Below are 22,004 nucleotides of genomic sequence, written 5' to 3' on the forward strand. Positions count from 1 at the left end.
GTTTTGTACTTACGGCTCCCGTATACGGCTGGGAGGAAGGGTGGGCGGGGCTTAATCGCGGCGTATAGGGGATCCGTATTTAATGCATGTCTATGAGCCGACCGGAGTGAACCGCAGCCTCCGGTCGGCTGCGTTTTCAGCTGTATGCGGTTTTCCGACCGTAGGTAAAAACGCGGTCGACCACGTTTTTGCCTGCGGTCGGGAAACCGAATACGGACGAAAACGCAGCCGACCGGAGGCTGCGGTTCACTCTGGTCGGCTCATAGACATGCATTAAATACGGTTCCCCTATACGGCTGAGTGCGGGCGTTGCGATTAAGCCCCAACCAACCCCTCCTCGCAGCCGTATACGGGAGCCGTAAGTACAAAATGAGGTGTGAACCCAGCCTTAAAGGGGTACTCCGGTAAAAAACATTTTTTTTCAAATCATTTGTAAATTACTTCTATTTAAAAATCTTCATCCTTCCAGTACTTATCAGCTGCTGTATCCTTCAAAGGAATTTAAATAGTTCTTACCAGTCTGACCACAGTGCTCTCTGCTGACACCTTTGTCTGTGTCATGAACTGTTCAGAGAAGGAGCAAATCTCCATAGCAAACCTCTCCTGCTCTGGACAGCTCCTGACATTGACAGAGGTGTCAGCACTGTGGTCAGACATGCAACTTCCTCTGTAGCATACAGCAGCTAAGAGTACTGGAAGGATTAAGATTTTTAAATAGAAGTCATTTACAAATCTGTTTAACTTTCTGGCACCAGTTGATTTAAAAAAATATATATATAATAATAATGTTTTCCAGCGAAGTACCCCGTACCCCTTTAAAAAGATGAGAGGCCTGTAATTTTCCTCATAAGTATACCTCAACACTGAGAGACATAATGAGAGAAAAAAATCCATAAAATCACATTGTCTGATTTTTAAAGAATCTTTTTGCAAATTATGGTGAAAAATAAGTATTTGGTCACCTACAAACAAGCAAGATTTCTGGCTCTCACAGACCTGTAACTTCTTCTGTAAAAGTCTCCTCTGTCCTCCACTCGTTACCTGTATTAATGGAACCTGTTTGAACTTGTTATCAGTATAAAAGACAGCTGTCCACAACCTCAAACAGTCACACTCCAAACTCCACTATGGCAAAGAAAAAAGAGTTGTCGAATGACACCAGAAACAAAATTGTAGACCTGCACCAGGCTGGGAAGACTGAATCTGGAATGGGCAAGCAGCTTGGTGTGAAGAAATCAACTGTGGGAGCAATTATTAGAAAATGGAAGACATATAAGACCACTGATAATCTCCCTCGATCTGGGGCTCCACACAAGATCTCACCCCATGGTGTCAAAATGATCACAAGAACGGTGAGCAAAATTCCCAGAACCACACAGGGGGGGGGGGGGGGCACCTAGTGAATGACCTGCAGAGAGTTGGGACCAAAGTAACAAAGGATACCACCAATAACACACTATGCTGCCAAGGACTCAAAACATACAGTGGCAGACGTGTCCCCCTGCTTAAGCCAGTACATGTCTGGGCCCATCTGAAGTTTGCTAGAGAGCATTTGGATGAGCCAGATGAGGATTGGGAGAGTGTCATATGGTCAAATAAAACCAAAGTAAAATTTTGGGTAAAAACTCTACTTGTGTTTGGAGGAGAAAAAATGCTGAGTGGCATCCAAAGAACACCATACCTACAGTGAAGCCAGGGGAGGTGGAAACATCACGATTTGGGGCTGTTTTTCTGCCAAGGGACCAGGACGACTGATCCGTGTAAAAAAAAAATGAATGGGGCCATGTATCGTGAGATTTTGAGTGAAAACATCCTTCCATCAGCAAGGGTATTGCAGATGAACTGTGGCTGGGTCTTTCAGCATGACAATGATCCCAAACACTCTGCCAGGGCCACGAAAGAGTGGCTTCGTATGAAGCATTTCAAGATCCTGGAGGGGCCTAGCCAGTCTCCAGATCTCAACCCCATATAAAACCTTTGGAGGGAGTTGAAAGTCAGTGTTACCGAGCAACAGCCCCAAAACATCACTGCTCTAGAGGAGATCTGCATGGAGGAATGGGCCAAAATACCAGCAACAGTGTGTGAAAACCTTGTGAAGTCTTCCAGTAAACGTTTGACCTCTGTCATTGCCAACAAAGGATATATAAAAAAGTATTGAAATACTTATTTTCCATCATAATTTGCCAATAAATTCTTTAAAAATCATACAATGTGATTTTATGGATTTTTTTTTCTCATTATGTCTCTTATAGTTGAGGTATACCTATGATGAAAATTACAGGCCTCTCATCTTTTTAAGTGGGAGAACTTGCACAATTGGTGGCTGACTTAATACTTTTTTGCCCCACTGTATGTTTCAGATGTGACAGCGAGGGGGCGATTTGACATGATGGGGAGAAATGCAACATGGCGGGGAAGATGTGACAGGGAGGGAAAAATGTGACAGGGCGGTGGATATGTGACATAATGGGGGAAATGTCACATGGAGAAGGAGATGTGACAGGGAAGGGGAGAAAAGCGACATGGCGGGGGAGATGTGACATTAGGGAGAAGAAATGTGACATGAAGGGGAGAAGGGCGACAGGGCGGGGTTGATGTGACATGAGGGGGGAGAAATGTGACATGAAGGGGAGAAGGGCGACAGGGCGGGGTTGATGTGACATGAGGGGGGAGAAATGTGACATGAAGGGGAGAAGGGCGAAAGGGCGGGGTTGATGTGACATGAGGGGGGAGAAATGTGACATGAAGGGGAGAAAAGCGACATGGCAGGGGTGATGTGACATGAAGGGGAGAAATGTGACTAGACTGGAGAGATGTGACATGAGGGGGGGGAGGAATGTGACATGGAGGGGGTTTTGTGACATGTAGGGGGAGAAATATGACATGGAGGGGGTGATGTGACACGGAGTGTGAGAAATGTGACATTGGGGAAATGAAAATGGGGATATGAACATGTTGTGATGTCCCACTACAGGTACATGGTCATGTACTACCTGTCAGGTTGAGTCCCTCAGTGACCTGGTGGCTCCGCTTCAGGGACTCCCCTTGTTCTCTTGTTAATTTAGTAAATGTATTGTATGTTCCTTTAAGAGCATACACAGGATCCTTATGTCTAAATAGTCTACAGGACCTTTGGAGTACTCAAGAACCTGTGAGTAATCCTGTCACATGTTATGCAGTTACATGATTGGTTGTAACATTGTTACGCCTAGCGCTCCGGGTCCCCGCTCCTCCCCGGAGCGCTTATGGCGTCTCTCTCTCCGCAGCGCCCCGGTCGGTCCCGCTGACCGGGAGCGCTGCACTGTCATGGACGTTGGGGATGCGATTCGCACAGCGGGACGCGCCCGCTCGCGAATCGCATCCCAGGTCACTTACCCGTCCCGGTTCCCTGCTGTCATGTGCTGGCGCGCGCGGCTCCGCTCTCTAGGGCGCGCGCGCGCCAGCTCCCTGAGACTTAAAGGGCCAGTGCACCAATGATTGGTGCCTGGCCCAATTAGCTTAATTGGCTTCCACCTGCTCCCAGACTATATCTGTTCACTGCCCCTGCACTCCCCTGCCGGATCTTGTTGCCTTAGAGCCTAGTGAAAGCGTTACTGTGTTTGTCCTTACCGTGTACTTGACCTCCTGCTATTACCTTATTGACTACGATCCTTGCTGCCTGCCCCGACCTTCTGCTACGTCCGACCTTGCTTCTGTCTACTCCCTTGTACCACGCCTATCTTCAGCAGTCAGAGAGGTTGAGCCGTTGCTAGTGGATACGACCTGGTCACTACCGCCGCAGCAAGACCATCCCGCTTTGCGGCGGGCTCTGGTGAAAACCAGTAGTGACTTAGAACCGGTCCACTAGCACGGTCCACGCCAATCCCTCTCTGGCACAGAGGATCCACCTCCTGCCAGCCGGCATCGTGACAGTAGATCCGGCCATGGATCCCGCTGAGGTTCCCCTGCCTTATATCTCTGATATCACCACGGTGGTCGCCCAGCAATCCCGACAGATCGCCCATCTAACCCACCAGCTCTCGGAAGTGTCCACCATGGTGCAGCAACTTCAGTCGCAACTTCTGCCTCTGCTACAGCAGCAACCATCTCCTCCGCCAGCTCCTGCACCCCTTCCGCAGCGAGTGGCCACTCCTAGCCTCCGCTTGTCCTTGCCGAACAAATTTAATGGGGACTCTAAGTTTTGCCGTGGCTTTCTTTCGCAATGTTCCCTGCACTTGGAGATGATGTCGGACCAGTTTCCTACTGAAAGGTCTAAGGTGGCTTTCGTAGTCAGCCTTCTGTCTGGAAAAGCCCTGTCATGGGCCACACCGCTCTGGGACCGCAATGACCCCGTCACTGCCTCTGTACACTCCTTCTTCTCGGAAATTCGAAGTGTCTTTGAGGAACCTGCCCGAGCCTCTTCTGCTGAGACTGCCCTGCTGAACCTGGTCCAGGGTAATTCTTCCGTTGGCGAGTACGCCATACAATTCCGTACTCTTGCTTCTGAACTATCCTGGAATAATGAGGCCCTCTGCGCGACCTTTAAAAAAGGCCTATCCAGCAACATTAAAGATGTTCTGGCCGCACGAGAAACTCCTGCTAACCTGCATGAACTCATTCATCTAGCCACTCGCATTGACATGCGTTTTTCTGAGAGGCATCAAGAGCTCCGCCAGGAAAAAGACTTAGATCTCTGGACACCTCTCCCACAGTCTCCATTGCAATCTGCGCCTAGGCCTCCCGCCGAGGAGGCCATGCAAGTGGATCGGTCTCGCCTGACCCTGGAAGAGAGGAATCGCCGTAGGGAAGAGAATCTTTGTCTGTACTGTGCCAGTACCGAACATTTTTTGGTGGATTGCCCTATCCGTCCTCCACGTCTGGGAAACGCACGCTCGCACCCAGCTCTCGTGGGTGTGGCGTCTCTTGATGCTAAGTCAGCTTCTCCACGTCTCACGGTGCCTGTACGGATTTCTCCTTCAGCCAACTCTTCCCTCTCAGCCGTGGCCTGCCTGGACTCTGGTGCCTCTGGGAATTTTATTCGGGAGTCCTTGGTGAATAAATTCCGCATCCCGGTGACCCGTCTCGTCAAGCCACTCCACATTTCCGCGGTCAACGGAGCCAGGTTGGATTGCACCGTGCGTTACCGCACGGAGCCCCTGCTAATGTGCATCGGAACTCATCACGAAAAAATTGAGTTTTTGGTCCTCTCCAATTGCACTTCCGAAATTCTCCTTGGACTACCCTGGCTTCAACACCATTCCCCAACCCTGGATTGGTCCACAGGGGAGATCAAGAGCTGGGGTACCTCTTGTTTCAAGGACTGCCTTAAACCGGTTCCCAGTACTCCCTGCCGTGACCCTGTGTGTTCTCCTGTATCCGGTCTCCCTAAAGTCTTTAAGGACTCTGCCTGCCATAAGAAGTGCCTCTCCCCCCCTCCCAGTCCAGTCAGGCAAGCCTCGGTGCCTCCTCATGGCCCCCGTCCTGGTGTCACACTGCCCCGTGCCAGGCCTCGCCCTCTGCCCTCCCTCCCCATTCCCACTCCTGCTGTACTGCCTGTTGTTGAGGAATCCCTCCATTCTTTCCCGTTGTCCTCATCCCAGGGGAGGCAGTTACCGGACAAAGAGAAGGGGAGACCTAAGGGGGGGGGGGTACTGTTACGCCTAGCGCTCCGGGTCCCCGCTCCTCCCCGGAGCGCTTACGGCGTCTCTCTCTCCGCAGCGCCCCGGTCGGTCCCGCTGACCGGGAGCGCTGCACTGTCATGGACGTTGGGGATGCGATTCGCACAGCGGGACACGCCCGCTCGCGAATCGCATCCCAGGTCACTTACCCGTCCCGGTTCCCTGCTGTCATGTGCTGGCGCGCGCGGCTCCGCTCTCTAGGGCGCGCGCGCGCCAGCTCCCTGAGACTTAAAGGGCCAGTGCACCAATGATTGGTGCCTGGCCCAATTAGCTTAATTGACTTCCACCTGCTCCCAGACTATATCTGTTCACTGCCCCTGCACTCCCCTGCCGGATCTTGTTGCCTTAGAGCCTAGTGAAAGCGTTACTGTGTTTGTCCTTACCGTGTACTTGACCTCCTGCTATTACCTTATTGACTACGATCCTTGCTGCCTGCCCCGACCTTCTGCTACGTCCGACCTTGCTTCTGTCTACTCCCTTGTACCACGCCTATCTTCAGCAGTCAGAGAGGTTGAGCCGTTGCTAGTGGATACGACCTGGTCACTACCGCCGCAGCAAGACCATCCCGCTTTGCGGCGGGCTCTGGTGAAAACCAGTAGTGACTTAGAACCGGTCCACTAGCACGGTCCACGCCAATCCCTCTCTGGCACAGAGGATCCACCTCCTGCCAGCCGGCATCGTGACAAACATGTACTCCCAGAGAGCACCAGCTTGGCTTTAGTCCAGTCCCCCACTATATAAAAGGGTGGCCATCTTTAATTAGCTCTCTTTCCTCAGACTCTCTTGTATCATCAAAGTCTTTGCAGAAGCAGCTACCACAGAATCTTAGAGACAAGTGTTCAGCATCTGGAGTACCGCAAAGCTACAACTCTCCAGTAAGTCTACAAGTCTAGGTCTGCTGTCACTGAAGTTAGTCAAGTCCTGCACATAGTACAAGTCAAGTCTAATTACAAGTCAAGTTTATTACAAGTATTGGCCCAGCATGCTGCGAGGTCCTCTGGGTACTGGTCACCTCTCTGGGAATTCTTGCCATAGCTGTGAAGATGATCTTCTATTCATTAAAGCCTCCATTTACCCTCAACTTGTTGTGGACTCTTTATTCACTACTAGCCCGTGCGATAGCGGAAAATCCAGGCGTGTGGTGTTCCGGAACCCAAAATCAACACTGGCGTCACGAACACATAGGGGTTAATACCATCCGACCCCCGGGGTTAATAACATCTGACCCCAACACTGAACACCACAACACCCGTAGCCCTGCCACTCACCACAGTGACTCACCACAATGTAATTAGGGAATTTCACCATTTTTTTTATGTTACATATCGAAATCGCAATATTTACCTCTCTAATCACAATCTTACATTCCCTAAATCATGAAGCCCTAGTGTGTATGATATGTGCATGTATGATAGGTGTATGCATGTATATATATATATATATATATATATATATATGATAGTTGTGTGTGTGTGATAGGTGTGTGTGTGTGTGTGTATGACTGTCTATCATACATACACCGTGCACATCTATTATACATACATACATATACAAAAGACTAATGATTCTGGGGGAGGGGATGAAAGAGCCTGGGGGATGTTTTGGTAGCTGGGTAAGGGTTTTGGAATGAAGAGCCTGAAGGAACACTTAGGGGTCTGGAGGAGGCAGAGGACTTTGGAGCAGGGGGACAGAGGGGTATGGAGAAGGCAGACAAAAGGGTCTGGAGGAGAAGCTGGGAGGAAAACTGGTGTCTTGTGGAGGGGGACAGAGGAGTCTGGAGGATGAGGACACAGGAGCTGGGAGGAAGACTGAGGGGTCTGGAAGAGAGGGACAAAAGAGTCTTACGGAGGAGGACAGAGGGGTCTGGAGGGAGGAGGGCAGAGAGGTCTAGAGGGAGGAGGGCAGAGAGGTTTGAAGGGAGGAGGGCAGAGAGGTCTGGAGGAGGATGGCAGAGAGGTCTGGAGGAGGACAGTGCAAGGGTGGTATTCAGCCAAACTGAGAAGAAATAGTGTGTGGCAGAATTATTATTACAGGTCCAGTGTGTGGCAGGGGCATCATTTGTGGCAAGGTTATGTGGTGGCCCAGTATATTAGTTGTTACCCCATACCCTTGCTGCCCTGTCAGGCAGCCTCCCTGCAGTGTCCCCTAGGCCCCTCCCCCCTGCCTCTGTTCTACTGTAATTGTACTGTATATTATCCCCTATGCTAGGTATATAAGAATGTTGTACCTTTAAAGGAAATCTGTCAGTATTGTCACCTGCACTAAGCCTGTTACACAGGCTTGTAGTGCGGGTGATGCTGATTAAAACAATACTCACATTCAATATTCATAAACCCTCTCCCTGCTCCTTCAGCCGTTTTATATTACTGTGCATGCGCCGCTTACTGTGCAATGAGATCTGCAGCTGTGAACCCGAGGTGAATGCCGCTTTCAGGAGAACACAGTAAACGACGCATGCACAGTACTATAACACGGCTAAAGGAGCAGGGAGGGGGTTTATGAATATTGATGAGCCGGGCGAAGAGGCCGCCCGGCAAAGAGGACGTCAGGGTGCCCGAAGCTCGGATCAGAGCTCTACCCATGCCCTAAGGCCCTCATTAGCATATATAGAAAAATGCAATTTGTGGTGGAACAGCTGTGCAAATCTACACAATGTGAGTATTGTTTTAATCAGCATCACACGCACTACAAGCCTGTGTAGCAGGTTTAGTGCGGATGATACTGTGGTATCCCGGTAGAGGACCTGGTCCTGTCCCTGTCTAAAGTCCCCTCAGCCAGAGTCCCTTCATTCCCATAGGGCTCTCCGGCACGGCTTACCCCTGGTCGCCTCATATAAGTTATGTATATTGTTTAATATAAATAATACAAATGTATAGGATATATATGTATAGGACCCGGGTAGGGTCACATGATTTATTATAATGGTTGTATAGATATTTAGGACCTTCCGAGGTCATGTGATGATGTCACATGATGTACAATTGTAATGTATAATTGCTTAAGGACCTTACTGGGTTATGTGATGTACCCAGAGTTCACTGGGTTCAGGACTTACAGGTTTGCGGACCAATGAGCTTAGTCCAGCCCCTTATTATATAAAGGGCTGTAGCCACTAAATTCATTCTCTTAGTTCCTCTCTTCCTGCCGGACTATCAGGCAAGCACAAATATCTCAGCACAAATCTCAATTCATCTACAGTGGGGATCAAAAGTTTGGGCACCCCAGGTAAAAATGTGTATTAATGTGCATAAAGAAGCCAAGGAAAGATGGAAAAATCTCCGAAAGGCATCAAATTACAGATTAGACATTCTTTTAATATGTCAACAAAAGTTTGATTTTATTTTCATCATTTACGCTTTCAAAAAGCAAAAAACAAAAAAAATGGTGTCTGCAAAAGTTTGGGCACCCTGCAGAATTTATAGCATGCACTGCCCCCCTTTGCAAAGCTGAGACCTGCCAGTGTCCTGGATTGTTCTCAATCATCATCTGGGAAGACCAGGTGATGTCAATCTCAAAGGTTTTAAATGCCCAGACTCATCTGACCTTTCCCCAACAATCAGCACCATGGGTTCTTCTAAGCAGTTGTCTAGAAATCTGAAACTGAAAATAGTTGACGCCCACAAAGCTGGAGAAGGCTATAAGAAGATAGCAAAACGTTTTCAGATGTCAATATCCTCTGTTTGGAATGTAATTAAGAAATGGCAGTCATCAGGAACAGTGGAAGTTAAATCAAGATCTGGAAGACCAAGAAAATATCAGACAGAAGAGCTCGCAGGATTGTGAGAAAAACTATTAAAAACCCATGTTTGACTGCACAATCCCTCCAAAAAGATCTGGCAGACACTAGAGTTGTGGTACACTATTCCACTATAAAGAGATACTTGTATAAATATGGTCTTCATGGAAGAGTCATCTGAAGAAAACCTCTTCTGCGCCCTCATCACAAAAATCAGCATTTGCACTTTGCAAATGAACATATAGACAAGCCTGATGCATTTTGGAAACAAGTTCTGTGGACCGATGAGATTAAAATTGAACTTTTTGGCTGGAGTGAGCAAGGGTACGTTTGGAGAAGAAGGGGAACAGAATTAAATGTAAAGAACCTCTGTCCAACTGTTAAGTATTGCAGCCAGTGGCACAGGGAACATCTCACGAGTGGGAGGAAAAATGGATTCAATAAAATTTCAGGAAATTTTGGATGCTAATTGATGCCATCTGTGAAAAAGCTCAAGTTAAAGAGAGGATGGCTTCTACAAATGGATAATGATCCTAAACACACCTCAAAATCCATGGGGGATTACATCAAGAGGCGTAAACTGAAGGTTTTGCCATGGCCTTCACAATCTCCTGACTTCACAATCTCCTCTAGGTCGACGCTACGCGCCTTAGCGCTCACCATGAGCGCTTATGGGGGCTCCCAGTTAGGGAGATCGGGGGAGGTCCCAGCGGTCGGACCCCCCGCGATCAAACACTTATCTTCTATCCTGTGGATAGGGGATAAGTGTAATGCCGCAGCAGTTGTCCTTTAAAAGAGCAGTGCGTGACAGACAGCCCAGAAATCTCAAAGAACTGGAAGACTTTTGTAAGGAAGAATGGGCAAAGATACCTCAAACAAGAATTGAAAGACTCTTGGCTGGCTACAAAAAGCGTTTACAAGCTGTGATACTTGCCAAAGGGGGCAGTACAAGATATTAACTCAGCAGGGTGCCCAAACTTTTGCAGACGCCAATTTTTGTTTTCTGTTATTTAGAAAGTGTAAATGATGGAAATTAAATCTAACTTTTGTTGACATATTATAAGAATGTCTAATCTGTAATTTGATGCCTTTTGGAGATGTTTCCATCTTTCCTTGGCTTCTTTATGCACATTCATACAAATTTTTGCCTGGGGTGCCCAAACTTTTGATTCCCACTTAAGGCCAAAGCCTGAAAGAACCTGCAGCCACTACACTGTGAGTTACAAAGCTCAATCTATCAAATCCTGTGTGATTACTACCAGCTAAAGTATTATAATTAGTAGCACAGTGGCCTGCATCAAAGGTCATTGCTTCAAAGTCCCAGCAAAACCTTTGAGGAACCTGTGAGGAAGACTGTTGCATAAAATCTTCAAGTAAAGTTCTTCAGTTTATTCATAAAGTCTGCTGTGGACATTCCGTTATTTTCCCTACCGTTTCTGGGATGGTTGGCGGTAGGACCATTAACATGAAGGAAACCGCACCCTAGCGTCAAGACAACTAAGACCCTGCACTTACATCAACGCAACACCCCAGACACCACAACTCTCCTGGTTCACCACAATACTACTGACAGATTTCCTTTAAGAAAGGTCAACATGTGATCACCAGTTGTCATGTGATTGTTAGTCAGGAGGTATCAGTGACCAGGTGACTTAAGCGTGACCTATGGGACCCCACCAGAGTCTCCCCCATAAAAGCCCTGGGAGGGGTCTCTTCTCTCTCTTAGTTCTGGAGTCTTTGCTGTAGTGCAGTTGAGCCTAAGAGTATGTCTGGAGTCATAGGAGGCCTCCAGTCAAGTCAAGTCAGTCACTGTCATCTATTGTCAAGGTAATGTGGCCTGCACTAAATTGTCCAAAACCACTGCAAGTCCCAGCAAGCTCTTAAAGGGGTACTCCGCACCTAGACATTTATCATGAGATGTCAGATTGCCGTGGTCCCGCTGCTGGGGACCCCCGGGATCTCCGCTGCGGCACCGCTGCACAGAGCGAGTTCGATACAGGGGACGGAGCAGCATGATGTCATGGCTCCACCCCTCGTGACATCACGGCCCTCCCCCTTAATGCAAGTCTATGGCAGGGGCGTGACGACTGCCATGCCCCCTCCCATAGACTCATATTGAGGAGGCGGGCCGTGACATCACGAGGGGCGGAGCCGTGACATAACGATTCTCCGGCCCCTGTATTGCCCATCATTACGCTCAGAGTGAACTCGCTCTGTGCAGTAATGACAGCGGGGTGCCGCAGCGGCGATCTTGGGGGTCGCCAGCAGCGGGACCACGGTGATCTGACAGCTTATCCCCTATCCTTCGGATAGGGGATAAGATGTCTACAGGCCGAGTACGCCTTTAAGGTCTCTAAAGTCACTGGTCACCTCTGTGGGCCAAGCTACACTGTATAGACTGTACCATCTGTCACTCAGTAAAGCTACCATTGTCCGTAAATTGGTGTCGGAGTCATTATTGCCCCTTGTGCCTAGCCCAGGATCCAGCGGTATACCGTGGGGTAGTATTAGCTGCAGGAACAGCCTTTTTTTCACCTAAAAATATACACATTTTTTTTACCAATGAATATTACAAATATACATATAATGGTATTATCAACATTATATAAAACGTCTTTCCTAATGAAAGGTTTACTTTAAGATCTAAACTGGATATAATGGTATCTTATTCTCAGCTAAAAACAGGACAGGTATAGACCAATTTTCAATCTCTAAACGTTAATAACAGTGTTCTCAATTCTCAATTTTGAAATTGATGAGAGATTGAAAAAAGGACTATATAAAAAAGCTGTAGACCTTTCTATTATACAGTAATTTAAACTATAGCCTAAATCCAACAAACCTAATTTAATTCACTTCTATCATCTGACCAATAGGTGCCAGTCTTTGCACATTACCAAAAAATGTTAGCCTGATGTTGAAATAGTATCTTGGTTTCAAAAGACATACAAAACATGGTGTGTTCTTTTTTTTTTTTTACAAGCAGATTCTTTTGAATACAGGAACAAACTAATTTCATTAGTAATGCTACAAAAGGAATAATTTATGATACATGACAAATTGAGAGAGACCTACAAAGTCCTGTATTGTAGAAATGTCTAGATTTTAATGGTAATATCTAATAGAGAAAAACAAAAGAGAGGGACCGCGCCTCGTGTATTACCCAAGACACTTAGATGGGATAGTGGGGATAGTGCTACCCAGCCTATTTGAAGATAATCTGCGCTTATCACCCCAAGATAGGGGTATAGCCGTAGTAGAAGTGAACTGCAAAGCCCAAAGGGTCACAGGGATGGAGAGTCCAATCCTGTTGAATGTGGTATATGAGGGAAAAGAAATGACCCATACATCAGGCGCTGTTCAAAGTTCCAGTGGATGAATACATTTTCAGATTCAGAGGTAGCGTTTTTTGGTACTATGTTTATTAAGGAAACCAATGACGCGTTTCAGAGGTAGAGCCCTCCTTCCTCAGATTGAATCTGAGGAAGGAGCGCTCTACCTCCGAAACGCGTCATTAGTTTCCTTAATAAACATAGTACCAAATGGTACTTTAAACGCTACATCTGAATCTGAAAATGTATTCATCCACTGGAACTTTGAACAGTGCCTGATGTACGGGTCATTTGTTTTCCCTCATATACCTTAATGGTAATATGACAGTCACATGTTTTTGTATACTTTCTGAAAGTGGAAAATGCAGGAGATGGAGTCCAGCTCAGCGGGCAAATAAAATCCAAATTTATTAACAGACAAATGCAGGAACACAAGGGTTACGCGTTTCAAGCGCCAAAGTGCTCTTAGTCATATGTGTATGACTAAGAGCGCTTCGGCGCTTGAAACGTGTAACCCTTGTGTTCCTGCATTTGTCTGTTAATAAATTTGGATTTTATTTGCACACTGAGCTGGACTCCATCTCCTGTATTTTCCGTTCTCCGTGGCGTTGTCCAGCGCCGGAGTCCGTGCTCCATCTGTCCGGGCGGGGTGAGCTGGTTGGACTTGTTTTCTCTTCCACTTTCTGAAAGTGGATCTAAAGTTTTAGCCTGCAGAAAAGAGTAAATATGGAGGTCATTGATGCCATTACTGTGAAAAGTTAATGGGGGAGATTTATCAAAACCTGTGCAAAGGAAGAGCGGTGCAATTGCCCATAGCAACCAATCAGATTGCTTCTTTCATTTTTCAGAGGCCTCTTTAAAAATGAAAGAAGCGATCTGATTGGTTGCTATGGGAAACTGCACCGCTCTTTCTCTTCACAGGTTTTGATAAATCTCCCCCAATGTTTGTATTGTTAAATGTAATGTACAGAAGGAGAATGTAAGTTTGTTGAGATTGTAATGGATATGCAAAATACACATAATTTTCTGCCATATCTGAGCTAATGCATTTCAGGCCTTAGGCTGGGTTCAACCTACATTATAGCAGTTCTACCATACTCTCAAAAAGGTACGCTGATGTATACTGCAGCAAAACTGCAGTATGCCAACTCCAGTTTAAGAGCTACAGGAGTCACGCAAACAGCATAGCTCGCAGAGGTACACCATTTGCGCAACCCCCATTTTAGAAAATCACAGTTTTGCAAATTGTGTAATTTCCCTGCTTCAGCTGCTTACAGATTTCCAACCACCTCTTGCGGCCCCAGTTAGGCAGGAGCTTACCAGAAAATGTAATCAGCGAGATGGGACAACCCCTGGAGGGGGCATGGCCTTACTCTGCATGACTCCTCTCCCTTCCTGCTGTGCTGGGTCTCTTCATCCAATCACTGCAGGCTGCTCTGTAACCCCCTCCTCTCTGTTTTCATGCTGCAGTCTGATAGGACAGGAGTAAGCACAGAAGGAGTGCTTGTCTGACTCTCACTTATAAGACTTTGTTCCTGCCTTGGACAAAGATGATGCTGCAGCCAGACACGATTATGTTCTGGATGGTATGGGGACCCCTTGTGGTGTTTTTATACATTTTTCTTATGAAGTATTTTAGGTAATTTTTTTGCCAAGATGTATAACATATAAAATGTTTTTGAATCTGACAGTGCCCATTTAACTTTACAAAAAAGGGAATATCCAGACGGCTCTCCAATCAATTAACCTCTTATTTACCTATGCAACATTTCAGCTCACACAGGAGTATCTCTAAAGCTTAAAGAGGGCTCCTATGTCAGCTGAAACATGCCATGGTGAATTAAAGGATCACTGCTTGGAATGCTGCCTGGATTTCCCTTTTTCCTCAATGGGATGGTCTTTTGATGAGTCAGTAGTACTGTATTTATATACATGTTTACATTATGCATCATCTACATACCTTGATTTGTACAGGATTTCTGTGTCTTCTTTTCAATAAAATCAAAATGTCCTGGAGCACAGAAAAGATCTGAATGAAAATCAATCAATAATAAAGCCTGACACTTCATGGAGTCATCATGAGAATCATTGCCTCTGTCCACTAATGCAATATACTGTATGTGGTGGCCCAGTACAGGAGTTGTTACCCTGTACACTTACTGCCCTGTCAGGCAGCCTCCCTGCAGTGTCCCCTGCCCCCCTCCCCTGCATCTATTTTACTGTAATTGTATATTATCCCCTATGTCATGCATATAAGAATGTTGTATCTTTAAGAAAGGTGAACATGTGATCACCAGTTGTCATGTGAGTTGTCATGTGATTGTTACCCAGGAGGTATCAGTGACCAGGTGACTTAAGGGTGACCAATGGGACACTACCAGAGTCTCCCCCATTAAAGGCCTGGGAGAGGTCTCTTCTCTCTCTTAGTTCCTGAGTATTTGCTGAGGTGCAGTCGAGCCTAAGAGTGTTTCTGGAGTCATAGGAGGCCTCAAGTCAAGTCTGCAGCCACAAGCTACAAGTCTACAAGGAAACTAAAGCCATAGCTTAGTCTGTGTCCAGTCAAGTCAAGTCAGTCACTGTCATCTATTGTCAAGTCAACGTGGCCTGCACTAAATAATCCCAAACCACTGCAAGTCCGAGCAAGCTCTTAACGTCTCTGAAGTCACCGGTCACCTCCGTGGGCCCAGCTACACTGTATAGACTGTACCATCTGTCATTCAGTAAAGCTACTGTTGTCCATAACTTGGCGTTGAAGTAATTATTGCCCCTGTGCCTATCCCAGGATCCAGTGGTATACCTTCGGGTGGTATTGAGAATAAACCACGCCCTGGCGTCATGAATACAAGAAGTTAATGCCATCTGTCCCTAGGGTAATTCCATCTGCCCTGCATCTCACACCCCATACCACAGTTATATTCAGGGGACATGAAGTCTGGCAGGGTTATGTTCAGGTGGCACAGTATCTGGCAAGATTATAATGCTAATTGTTTTTAAACAGAGGATGAGGATCTGCTAACAAATTAAGGAAAAAATTATGTCCAGGCATCAAACTCTGCAGAGAAGATGTAGCTGGAAGAAGTCCTGGTGCCTGGACCAGATGAAGAAGAAAAGAAAACAAAAAACAACAGAGAAGACGTCACTCTGGCCCCTGATATTATTGTGTATTCTCCTGACTGTCCTATCAGAGCTGTAGTCACTTGTAAGCTCAGCAGTGATGATGGGTGACAATGTTCCCCAATCTGTGGCTTTCCAGCTGTTATAAAACTACTACTCCCATAATGCCTGAGGCTCACCGGGCATGATGGGAGTTGTAGCTTTACAACAGCTGGAGAGCAACTTGAACTAATGTGATTGGTTGGGGTCCCAGCAGTCGCACCTCAACCAAAAAATGGACTGCTAATGCAAAAATATTTAAAGAGTACCTGTCATCAACTAAACTTTCCCTGATCCCCTTCCCCATCTGTCCCTTACTCTAACTATGCCTGTCCCTGTGTTTATTGAGGTTTAAAATGCTGTGGAAATACCTTTTTTTTATCCCTCTTCATTAGCTCAAGAGCACTGTCTTTCTGAGGGGTGGAAGGAGGCGGGTCCCGGCAGGCATGATGTCACATGAAGCCTGGCCGGGACTCTGCTTCTGCCAGTCTTCCTGTATGCTGCTCTCCCTCTGCAGCAGTGTTTCCCAACCAGGGTACCTCCAGCTATTGCAAAACTACAACTCCCAGCATGCCCAGACGGCCAACAGACTAAGTACAGGGGAGGGACGGCAGCCTCTGTCTCTCTCTCTCCTGTGTCTCTCTGCACTAAAAAGTCAATGCTGAGAACCAGGGGAGGTGGGAGCAATTACAGAGGCAGTAATTAAGATGAATGTCGAGGGGGGGGGGGAGCAGGGAGTGCAGTGAGATAAGACAATGTATAAGATAACGTGTGGTGAGGGGCAGGGAGAACACAGAGCAGGGGGGAGGGGGAGGTGACTGGCCTCTGTTATATGAGAGGCATGTGCAGGATTGTAGCTCACAGTGCTGCTCCAGGCTGAGAGCGAGTCCTGAGCTGAGAGTACTGAACTTCCTGTGGAAGAACCAGAGCCCTTTCAGCATTAGTCCTAAAAGCTGTACACTTACTATGAAAAGCATAGGAAGCTGCCTGCAGACCAGGCATAGAAGAGAGACCCCTAGTGGCCAAAAGTATAAAAGGAGAAAACTGGTATAAATATAAATATTTTTTTAATGAAGATATATTACAATATGTGTTCATTAATGATTATGAACAACAAATTAAAAGTTTTTGTTGATGACAGGTACGCTTTAAGGTCTATTTTTGGGTTCCAGTTCGGCCCTGCTGCAGGCTCCTGTGATGTACTGGCAAGTCTCTTGTTCTTCTTGTGTGGCACCTGCTGGATAGGAGCAGGCGCCACATGCCATACCAGTGCAATATGTCAGTCATACTACTACTATCACCCCAATTATATTACCCCAGTGTTATGTCAGTCCTAATATATATATATATATATATATATATATATATATATATATATTAGAGATGAGCGTATCGAAGCTGAAGAACCCGAATTTGTTACGAATTTCATGAAATATTTGTTTCGCAACGAATGCAAATATTGCTGCGATTCTATTGCGCGAATCGCTTCATTGAACTCCATTTACTGCGGTTCAGGCTCCAGGACATCTAAAATGGCGGATCCACGTGTCAGTACATGGGGCAAGGAATGCTGGGAAGGCAACGCGGGAAGGAAAGTAGGCGGGATGACCCTGAATCCCATGCAGGATGCAGCCTATCAGCAGCCAGTCCCCCCTGTGATTTCACTGCCCTATATATTCGGCAGCCATTTTGCGGCTCGTCATATCATTCATTACACTGCATAGAGATGGGACGGACATCGCTGTGTGTGTTACACAGAAAAGCTTTTTCCAGCAGCGTTTCACATCCTGGTCACATCAGCGTTCTGGTGGACAGAGAGCATTGTTTTTTTCACTGAAAAGGATTTTTACTGCAGCCATTAACTTCCCAGTCACTTTCTTCAGCATTGCTCTACAGAGAAGGGCAGATAGCTGTGTGTTGCCTCATACATTTCAACAAGCTGCCGTAAAGGGGTACTCCAGTGAAAACCTTTTTTCTTTTAAATCAGCTGGTGCCAGAAAGTTAAACATATTTGTAAATTACTTCTATTAAAAAATCTTAATCCTTCCAGTACTTATTAGCTGCCGAATGCTACAGAGGAAATTCCTTTCTTTTTGGAACACTGATGACATCACGAGCACAGTGCTCTCTGCTGACATCTCTGTCCATTTTAGCAACCGTGCATAGCAGATGTATGCTAAGGGCAGCATGGTGGCTCAGTGGTTAGCACTGCTGCCTTGCAGTGCTGGGGCCTTGGGTTCAAATCCCACTAAGGACAACAATAAATAAAGAGTTATTATTATTATAATAACGTCAGCAAAGAGCATTGTGCTCGTGATGTCATCCCCCCAGGTCCTGTTGGAGCTCCTTTGATTAGATATGTTGGTATATTGTTTACTTGTAGTCCATTATTGGACACTTTGATTCTTTTTCAGTATATTTGCTTTTGTTTCACTTTTTCCATTTAGCTCCTGTTGTGACCTGAGGGGGTCACCATAGCTGTTCTGTCCCCCACCTGTGTGGGAGTCCTCAGTTTTTATGTACTTATTATACATTGAATAAAGTTTATTTAATATTTTCCTAAAATGGCTCCATTTGTCTTTTGAGTTATATCATATGTTTATGGGAGCTTGTTAGCTGTTTTTCCTACTTATAGGTGTAATTATTTTTGTGAGGATTATCTATCCCACTTCACTATTCTAGTATTTTTTTGTACACCTTTATTTAGTGTCTGCTATTTTCTCATACCTACATCTAAGTAGTGTACTATTTTGTACCTGTTAATCTGTCAAGGGCCTACATACTGTGAAAGGACAGCCAAAAGTAACCACCGGCTGGTGTTTTACTCCAATACGCCAATACTCCAATAATCCAATATTAAGTGTACTGTACCGCATTTTTCTGCCCTCATAAGTGCATAACTGCATACCCCATTAAAATTTCAATATAAAAATCCTCAATTTCAATTTAAAAATCTTAAATTTAAAAATCTTAAATTTCAATGGTCTCCTCATGCTTCTGCCAACTCCAGGCTGTGTCATTCAGCCACTGTATGGTCTCCTCGTGCTTCAGCCACCTCCAGGCTGTGTCATTCAGCCAATATTTGGTTTACTGATGCTGCTGGGCTTGGGCCTTAACATTTTTTATGGTAGCACTAGCTACCATAAATCTTCAATTTAAATTAAAAAAATTCATCTTTTAATCTTAGGGATCGTCTACTCAGTCTTAAGGAGTGTCTACTCATTTTGCTGCCAAGTCCAGGCTGTGCCATTCAGACACTATATGATCTCCCCATGCTGCCACAAACTCCAGGCAGTCATTCAGCCACTATATGGTCTCATCATACTGATGCCACCTCCATTCGAATTTTTCAAAAGTTCGCTCAACTCTAATATTTTTTTTAAATATATATATATATATATATATATATATATATATATATATATACCGTATTTATCGGGCTATACCACGCACCGGCCTATAACACGCACCCTCATTTTACCAAGGATATTTGGGTAAAAAAAGTTTTTTACCCAAATATCCATGGTAAAATGAGGGTGCGTGTGTGTGCGCGTGTATACCCCGATACACCCCCAGGAAAGGCAGGGGGAGAGAGGCCGTCGCCGCCCGCTTCTCTCCCCCTGCCTTTCCTGGGGTCTAGAGCCCTGCTGCCGGCCCTTCTCTCCCCCTGACTATCGGTGCCAGCGCCCCATTGCCGGCGCCGGTAGCCAGGGGGAGAGAAGCGGCGCCGGCAATGGGGCAGCGGCGCCGACAGCCAGGGGGAGAGAAGGGGCAGCGGCACCCATTGCTGGCGCCGCTGCCACGTTGCCTCCCCCCATCCCTGGTTGCATAATTACCTGTTGCCGGGGTCGGGTCCGCGCTGCTTCAGTCCTCCGGTGTGCGTTCCCTGCGTCGTTGCTATGCACGGCGCACTGAAGTCATGTGCCACGCCGTGCAGCGCATAGCAACGACGCAGGGGACGCACACCGGAGGCCTGAAGCAGCGCGGACCCGACCGGGGATGGGGGGAGGCAACGTGGCAGCGGCGCCGGCAATGGGTCCCGCTGCCCCTTCTCTCCCCCTGGCTGTCGGCGCGCTTCCCTCTCCCTGGCTATCGGCGCCGGCAACGGGGCGCCGGCACTGATAGTCAGGGGGAGAGAACAGGCAGCGGCGCCGATAGCCAGGGGGAGAGAAGGGCCAGCAGCAGGGCTCTAGACCTCAGGGCAGGCAGGGGCAGAGAAGCCGGCAGCGCTGGCTGTCTCTGCACCTGCAAAACCGCTGCAGTTCATTGATTTAAAGCGCCCACTTTAAATCATTGAACTGCAGCGGCTTATCGGCGTATAACACGCACATAGACTTTAGGCTAAAAATTTTAGCCTAAAAAGTGCGTGTTATACGCCGATAAATACGGTATATATATACATAGTCTGTTGTGGTAATTATGGTGATTGTTGTCAGTCTGCCAGTATAGGACGTTCCCCTAAACTGAGGTGACAGGCTGGCAGATTTACTGCTCTTAGAGGTGTTCCTTAAATTTAAAATGATACCCTATCCACAGGAAATAACTAGGTGAGCGGGGGAGGGGGGGTGGGGTCAGACTGCTTGGACACTGGTCACCAGAATAAAGGAGTTATGTTCCCAGAAATGAAGAGAGCGGAGTGTTGTAGCATAAGTGCAGTGTGTTGTGTACAGTAGTGGGAGAATATTAAAGAAGGAGGCTGGGTGTTTTTAAGGGTGTGGTTAGGGCATGGCTGGAGGTGTGGTTAGGGGTGGGGTTCGGCCGTGGGCTCTAGCCCCGGGTGTTTTGGAGACCTAGCAATGCCCCTGCCTCCAGCTATTGCCTGTGTTTCTCTGTAAAGAGACCAAATACAGGAAGTGTGGGTAGACAAGCAGGGCTCTGTACACTGAGGAAAAGCAGGGCTCTGTACACTGAGGACAAGCAAAGGGGCTCTGTGCAGTGAGGACAAGCAGGGCTCTGTGCACTGGGGACAAGCAGGGCTCTGTGCACTGAGGACAAGCAGGGCTCTGTACAAAGGACAAGCAGGGCTCTTTGCACTGAGGACAAGCAGAACTCTGTGCACTGTGGAAAAGCAGGGCTCTGTACACTGAGGACAAGCAGGGCTCTGTGTAGTGAGGACAAGCAGGGCTCTGTACACTGAGGACAAGCAGGGCTCTGTACACTGAGGACAGGCAGGGCTCTGTACGCTGAGGTCAAGCAGGGTTCTGTACGCTGAGGACAAGCAGGGCTTTGTACACTGAGGACAAGCAGGGCTCTGTGCACTGAGGACAAGCAGGGCTCTATACACCGAGGACAAGCAGGGTTCTGTACACCAAGAACAAGCAGGGCTCTGTACACATAACCCTGCTTGTCCTGCACTCACTTCCTGTATTTGCTCTACTCACAGAGAAACACAGGCAGTAGCTGCAAGAACAGCATTTTTTTTACCCAAAAATATACAAATTTTTTAACCAAGATCTTTAGATCTTAAAGTATACCTGTCGTTAGCAAAAACGTTTTATGCTGTATAATGTAGATAATACCATTATATGTATATTTGTATTATCTACATTATACAGCATAAAACGTTTTTGCTAACGACAGGTATACTTTAAGATCTAAACTGGATATAATGGTATCTTATTCTCAGCTAAAAACAAGACAAGTATAGACCAATTTTCAGTCTCTAAACGTTAATAACAGTGTTCTCAATTCTCAATTTTGAAATTGATGAGAGATTGAAAAAGGAACTGTATAAGAAAGCTGTAGACCTTTCTATTATACAGTAATTTAAACTATAGCCTAAATCCAACAAACCTAATTTAATTCACTTCTATCATCTGACCAATAGGTGCCAGTCTTTGCACATTACCAAAAAATGTTAGCCTGATGTTGAAATAGTATCTTGGTTTCAAAAAAGATACAAAACATGGCGTGTGCTTTTATTTTTACAAGCAGATTCTTTTGAAGACAGGAACAAACTAATTTCATTAGTAATGCTACAAAAGGAATAGTTTAGGATACATGACAAATTGAGAGAGACCTACAAAGTCCTGTATTGTAGAAATGTCTAGGTTTTACTGGTAATATGACAGTCACATGTTTTTTTTTGTATACTTTCTGAAAGTGAATCTAAAGTTTTAGCCTGCA

Source organism: Hyla sarda, chromosome 2 (genome assembly GCF_029499605.1).
Source record: "Hyla sarda isolate aHylSar1 chromosome 2, aHylSar1.hap1, whole genome shotgun sequence".
Classification (NCBI taxonomy): domain Eukaryota; kingdom Metazoa; phylum Chordata; class Amphibia; order Anura; family Hylidae; genus Hyla; species Hyla sarda.